This window comes from Gossypium arboreum, chromosome 10 (genome assembly GCF_025698485.1).
Source record: "Gossypium arboreum isolate Shixiya-1 chromosome 10, ASM2569848v2, whole genome shotgun sequence".
NCBI classification, from domain to species: Eukaryota; Viridiplantae; Streptophyta; class Magnoliopsida; order Malvales; family Malvaceae; genus Gossypium; species Gossypium arboreum.
In genome coordinates, this window is record NC_069079.1 from 120633385 (window position 1) to 120640682 (window position 7298).

Sequence of the window (7298 nt, forward strand, 5' to 3'; positions counted from 1 at the left end):
TGATACCTTGTGGGGACATCTAACTGATCAGTGTAAGCACGGATGACTGGGCCACGGTGTCGAGGAGGCCAAAGTGTCTAGCAAGGCCCGTCACGTAGGGGCCGATGGATATCACTCCCTTCCTATGTCGCTCGGTCTGATGGCGAATGGCGAAAGCAATGAAGTATGCCAAATCAGTCACGTGTGCATTCGCCATGCACCATAAATAGTAGGCGTCGTGGGTGTTGACGACATCAGTGCTCTCTTTCCTCCCGGTCAAGGTGTTTGCCAATATGGCATGGAGATAGCGTAGGGAAGGAGCGAGAGCTAAGGCCTTCGAGCGGCTGGGGTCGTAGGTAGAAGAGAGTGGTGCCAAAGCCTTCCAGCACAAGGAGAGGGAGATGTGGATATTGCGTGGTAGTGCATTCATGTCCTCCTCCTCCATAAATTCATCGGTGTAAAGTCCCAGAGCAACTCCAAACTCAGGGATACTCATCGCATGAACTAGACCGCCTAATCGGAAGTGAATGGTGCCAGGGTAGCCATTGTTCATCATCACCACCTGTAAATGAAAAGTAGAGCATAGTTGGACTTGCTCTAAATAAGTGGGCTCAGTAATAGCGAAGAACCGTTCCTATGGGTCTGTGGACAGGAGGGCACGAATGGCATCAGCGAGTTGGACTTGCTCTACGGCAGCCTAGTCGATGCAGCGACCTATGGTGATAGGTTGTGCGCGTAATATCTGAAATAGCTCCTCCTACAAAGCTTGCAGAAATTCAAGGAACGGGTGCCGAACTTCGACTGTAGCACGTACTGAGGAAGAGCCTGGTCTCCTACGCCTCTTTGAGGATGGGACTGCGGCCTTCTTTCCTCTGGATGACGACATAATGTACCTGAAAATATATGAGCATTGATCGAATCCAAGATACATCAGTAGTTAAGCAAGAGGCCCAAAACTATTATATACTATTTAGTAACTTAAACAATTAAAAATATAGAAAATTGTAAAGCAAATTCCTAACTTGTCTAAAGCAAAATAATACGATATCTATGTAAAGTATGTAGAATACTAATGTAGTAACACAAAGTGGAAAAATAAGGTTGAAAAAGTGAACCACAGGTGCTGTAGGGTGGCGCACGGGCGTGTTGGTGGGGAACACGGGCGTGTGATGCAGGGAGGAAGCCCTGTGGTGGGGAAATGAAAGGTATAGGGAGGGGATAATAGGGATCAATGCAAAGGGAGTGGATTTGAGGGTGGTTTGGGGGTTGGAGAAGTGGGAATATGGTGAATAGTGGCTGGAATAGGGATTAGGGGTTGGGGGAGGGTAGATTGTAGCTAGGGTTTTGAAAGGGGAAAGAAGATGAACAGTGGCTTGCTTATATAGGGGAGGGTCACACGGCCTAGGGCCATGCCCTTGTACTTGAGGGTGAGCCCGTGTTTTTCAATTTTTTTCAATTTAGGTCGTGCCCGACTACTGTCCCATGCCCGTGGTTATGGTAGCACGCCCATGGTAATTGAACAGGTTCAACCACGGTTGTTAGCCACGGGCGTGTCACACAATTGTGTTGTCTTAACAGGTTCGACCATGGTTCTCTAACACGGGCGTGTTGAACGCTTATGTTGTTTTGGCAGGCTCAACCACGGCCATGTTGCACGGCCGTGGCGTGTTATCGTAGCCCGTGTTTGGGAAATTTCGTGCCCTATTTTCGCACGGCCATAAGCACGCCCATGTGCTTGACCGTGTCTCTGTGAAAAACCTGTATTCAAAAGCTTTGTTAGTAAGTGTGGTATTGATGGCTAAATTTTTTAAAGAAGTTAATATTGTTAGTCCTCAATTGCCTCCTGAGAAGTACTTATTTATAGTCTAAGCTCGACTTACCTCTCCGTTGAATGATCATGGTGGTTCGAGGAGTTCATACTCCTCATTCCTGCTGTTAATCTTAAAATAAGGTTTTAAACGAGTGTTGTTTACCTTAAAAGTGCAGAACTTAGGATGACTCACCTCCACTATACCGAATGGAAAAATACTAAGTACTGTAAGAGGGATTTCCTTATTTGGTGTGGTAGTGACAATCAACGGCATCTAGTAAGACTGTATCACCAACCTTAAGTTGATTAGGAGAGGTATCGGGCTTGTTTTTGAGTAGTTTCAGTTTATCATGTGTTCTCGGTTTGTGTTCTCGCCATTCATTTAGCTCCTTTATCCGTAGTCTTCGTTCTTCATGGATGTCTTTGTTCTTTTCATGATAGTAGCGCACTGTCTCTATTGTCTTTGTTCGAGGAAGTTCCTGTAAGGACGTTTGAATATTAGTTTTATCATCGACAGTTTTTATAGTATTATCTTGAGTCTTAGAGGTTTTGACTGAGTCGCGTGCTTGGAGTGTTACTGCGTTGTCACCTGCACGAAGTGTTAGCTCTCCTGTGCCTACATTAATAATGGTTCTGACAGTTGCTAAAAATGGTCGTCCTAAAATTAAAGGTACCTCATTATCCTCATCTATATCTAAGACAACGAAGTCTACTAGGTAAATAAATTTATCAATTTTAACGAGAACGTCTTCAATAATACCTTTCGAAAGTCTAACTATTTTGTCAGCCAATTGTATGCTCATCCTAGTCTGTTTGGGTTTACCGAGACCTAGTCGTTTAAACATCTTATATGGCATAACATTTATACTTGCCCCTAGATCAGCTAAAGCATTATTCACAGATAGACTACCAATTAAGCAAGGAATTGTAAAACTCTCTTGATCTTTCAATTTTTTAGGTAGCTCATTCTTTAGAATAGCTGAGCAGGCTGCATTGAGTTCCACATGCGATGTAGCGTCTAATTTCCTTTTATTGCTCAGAAGTTCCTTTAAGAATTTTGCTGAGTTGGGCATCTGCGAAAAAACTTCAATAAAGGGTAAGTTAATATGTAATTTTTTTAAGAGTTTGAAAAACTTACCGAATTGTTCTTCTGTTTTGTTTCTCGTCATCGCTTTAGGATATGGCACACGAGGTTCATAATTGGTACTTACCTGTTTAGGATCATCATTGTTTACCTCTTCTTGACCTTTGTTCGTCGCGTTGTCTTGTTGTAATTCTGGCTCAGGTGCAACAAATCCTTCGTTATTTTGAATGCTAATTGCATTGAGCTATTCCCTCGAATTAGGTTTTGTATTACTTGGTAGGCTACCTTGTGGTCATTGGGAGATTAGTTTGGAAAGCTGGCCTATCTGAGTTTTAAGTCCTTGGATCGATGTTTGTTGTTTCTTAAGTGCTGTCTCGGTATTTTGGAAACGGGTTTCTGACACCGAGATGAATTTAGAAAGCATCTCTTCAAGGTTTGGTTTCTTCTCTTGTTGATAAGGTGCCTGTTGAAAGCCCAGAGGATTTTGTCGCTTTTGATTTCCTTGACCACCCTAGGAAAAATTTGAGTGGTTCTTCCAACCTGCATTATAAGTATTACTGTATGGGTTATTTTGAGATCTAAAGTTATTGTTACTCATATAGTTGACTTGTTCTTCTTCAGTTGTGGGATTGAAGGATTGATATTCTGTGCACACCTCCTCCGCTTGAGTTACACCTCATTACTGGATGTACCTGCGTAGAACCAAGAAAACTATCAGTCTTTTTATTGAGAAGTTCTACCTGATTTGACAACCTAGTAACTGAGTCGATGTTATAAATGCCAGATTTTTTCGTTAGCTTTGTCCTCATAACTTGCCACTGATAGTTATTCAGTGACATCTCCTCTATAAATTCATAGGCATCTTCTGGTGTTTTATTGTTGATGGTTTCGCCAGTAGCTGTGTCAATCATTTGTCTTGTCGAGGGATTCACACCATTGTAGAACGTTTGAACTTGCAGCCAAAGCGGTAACCCATGGTGAGGGAACCTTCTCAGTAAGTCCTTGTATCTCTCCCATGCATCGTAAAGTGTTTCTAAATCCATCTGCACAAAAGAAGAGATATCATTACACAATTTAGCCATTTTAGCAAGCAAAAAATATTTTAGTAAAAATTTCTCGGTCATTTGTTCACAAGTAGTGATAGAACCTCATGGTGACGAGTTCAAACACTGTTTAGCTTTGTTTCTCAGTGAAAAGGGAAATAAACGAAGACGAATGGCAACATAAAAAATGCCATTGATTTTGAATGTATCGCAAAATTCAAGAAAATTTGCCAAGTGCGTGTTGGGATCCTCATCCTGCAAACCATCAAACTGAATAAACTGCTGTATCATCTGAATTGTGTTAGGTTTGAGTTTGAAATTATTCGCAGCAATAGCAGGTCTAACTATACTAGATTCAGTTCCTGTTAAAGAGGGTTTAGCATAGTCATACATAGTACGTGGAGTAGGATTTTGATTAGCAGCAATTGTAAGAGGTAGCTGATTGTTTTGGTTTTCAGCCATCTCTTCGGTTGGGGGTTGAGTTTCGTCTTCTTGCTCGTTCTCCATGTATCGTAAGCTGCGTCTTATCTCTCTTTGATTTATGCAAACTATGCGGTCGATTTCTTCGTTAAAAAGTAATGGTCCCGACAGGTTTCTTCTAGTCATAAACTATAAAAACCTACCGAGAGAAAGAAAAAAGTAAAATAATAAATAATAAAATAAAATGTGCAAGAAAAATAAATGGTTAAAGTAATAAAAATTTAGTGTTCCTAATATTTCAGTTCCTTGGCAACGGCGCCAAAAACTTGATCGCGTGATTCGTAACAAGTAATAAATATTTATAATAAAGATTAAACCTAGACTAACTATTATCACGACGAAAAGTAAGCGTGTAACACCCCAAACCCAAATTTCGACGTTATGGCTTAATCGGCGTGCCACATTGGAGTTGAAAACCCACGTTCCCGTTTTAGTGTTTTAAAACCATATATTTTGTTGAGTTAACAAGGTGTATAGAAGCTGGGCACCGGTAGGTATCCGAGATAGAGGAGGTGAGCCATGAAGGTCGCTAAGTACCAAGCTCTTTGATTGGATCCAATCCTAGACATGCTCACAACCATAGCCACACTTTGTTATATCGAGTTTGAATTTGTTTAAGTGAACGACTTTGATAAATCGATTAATCGTGGTGTTGAACTCTTTTGAAAACAAGTATCGTTTTGAAAGCACGTCCTAAGTCTAGCCCATTTGAATAATTATCAACCAGGTTTGAAGTTATTAAAATTAAAATAATCCCGAAAAGAAATAAAAGAAAAGTTAAAATGGCCTTATTACAACCCAAAAATAAATAATAATTAAAGGAAAACTAATGAAAACCAACACTTATTTAAAAGGTCCAAAGACAATCATCGTGGCTACTCTGAATCCCCTCCGGCCCAAGTCCCCACATCAAGGCTCACCTGCAAGGTTAAGGAAAGGGGGTGAGTTTGGAAACTCAGTGTGCAACAAGCCCCCTTCAGAGCCCAAAACAATAGCAGCCTGTTGGGTCTAAGCCGAAAACCAATCTCAAACATGTACTGGACCATAGCCCTTTTCATATTTCACAATTCATAACACTGGGCCGAAGCCTTTTCATATTTCATATTACTGGGCCGAAGCCTTTACTGTAAACGGTATGGCCCATAGGCCCATTTCAATATCACATATAATGTCAATGAAAGAATGCAAGCCCATTTCAATATCACATGAAATACCAATGAATGTATGCAAACCCATTTGGGGAGACTACTCAACCCACCATCCGCTACTCTCCACCCGCACCAACCAAAGACACCATGTGGGATTAACTCGACCCACCCCGCCATAACTCTCCATTGGCAAAGATAGTCTTTATCATATAACCGGAGGCCTTGCCTCTTTTAATAATCGGGGCAAAAGCCCTTTAATAATCTGGGCGTAAGCCCTTTTGATCATCGGGCATAAGCCCTTTAATAATCGGGGCATAAGCCCTTTTGATAAGCGGGGCATAAGCCCTTTAATAATTGGGGCATAAGCCCTTTAATAAGCTGGGCATAAGCCCTTTTGCACTTCCTCCATCCATATAAAACCCAACCCAATGCATTTATGAACATCTCATGTGCATATCATACATGTCATGTGCATATCATACATATCATGTTTATCAAAATCCCATGCATTAAGTTCATATATAAACCCTAGGGGTATAATGGTCATTTTTACCTAGGGGCAAAACGGTCATTCTCATATTATAAGGGTAATCTTGTAATTTTACCAAAAATTAGGGTTTCCATGTTCATTAACAGTTACAAACAATTCATGGGTGCAAACAGTGATTCTGGCCCATTTTTAGCGAAATCGAGTTATTGGGCCTAAAACCCCTAATGGGCCTTACTTAGCCAATCTCGTCATCTAGGCCCTTTTAGCCTATGTTCCACAACAGTATTAATAGTCTTAACATGTAATTTAACAGATTTTCGTTTTCTACCAATTTTACCCAAATGGGCCCGAAAGCCTATTGGGCCCCTATTTCAGCCCCTCGAGGCCCAACTTACCGTGAACGCCAAAAACACATCACTATCGTTTCCATTGTTCCCGATCATCATCTCATCGATTCTAACTAACTAGTGAGCGTTCGCTTGCTCACAAGTCCTCGAAATGCCAGAATTTCGGCATTTCGGCTTTTCGGCATTTATCGCTTTAAGCTATGAAAAAGGGTTCGTTACACACCTGTTTGCGATATTCCTCGTCGAGATCTCCTACGTGATTTCTCCTATAATCAACCGTTAATAGATTAGACCATGTTAATATTAAACCAAATCGAAAACTACCTATTATCATCACTTACACATTCGGCCACCATCCACAATGGCCTTTGGGTTCATACCTTTGCCGAAGTTGATGACTAGATTTAGTCACTCCGATGATCCAAGCTTTTCATACACTCCTCGATCGGTAGCCTTTAATCCTCACTAGCACCAACAAACCAAATAACACCAAAACCCTTTTAGCCTTAGTCGACGAGAGGGTTTTCACTTTTCTTAAACCACAAGATACAAATGGAAAGAAGGTTCGAATACTTACCAAGAGATCTACTCGTTGAAGAACGTTCCAAATACCTTCCTACCCTATATCCGTTGTGAATCCAACTTAAACGTGCGTAGAAAATAGATCTAAATATTAATTCTCGAATCACTAAAATATGAAGCTTTCGGCTTTTCAGCAAATATTAATCTAAACTATTACGAGGGTCAGTACACACCTGTTACGGGTTGAAGTTGAAACGTTTCCAAAATCAATCGCCTACGATAACCACCACCTGTCACTCAAACTTAACTAATCCAATATCAATATATGTAAATCCTAAGCACATCAGTCATACGGAACATAAGGGCATATTCGTCATTTTACCATATAGGGGTAT

The 7298-nt window shown here is 40.9% G+C and overlaps 1 long non-coding RNA gene and 1 other non-coding gene across 2 annotated transcripts; one reads left to right on the plus strand and one right to left on the minus strand.

The window, feature by feature from the left end:
• The first annotated feature begins 3842 nt into the window (after nt 1-3842).
• On the plus strand, nt 3843-3949 carry LOC128283325 (small nucleolar RNA R71). The gene has a single exon (XR_008273667.1). It is a non-coding gene; the product is annotated as a small nucleolar RNA R71 (small nucleolar RNA).
• Nucleotides 3950-5109: 1160 nt separating this feature from the next.
• On the minus strand, nt 5110-6850 carry LOC128281803 (uncharacterized). The gene is made up of 3 exons (XR_008272075.1): nt 6762-6850; nt 6605-6647; nt 5110-5316 (listed from the first exon to the last, which is right to left on the minus strand). It is a non-coding gene; the product is annotated as an uncharacterized LOC128281803 (long non-coding RNA).
• Between the last annotated feature and the right edge of the window lie 448 nt (nt 6851-7298).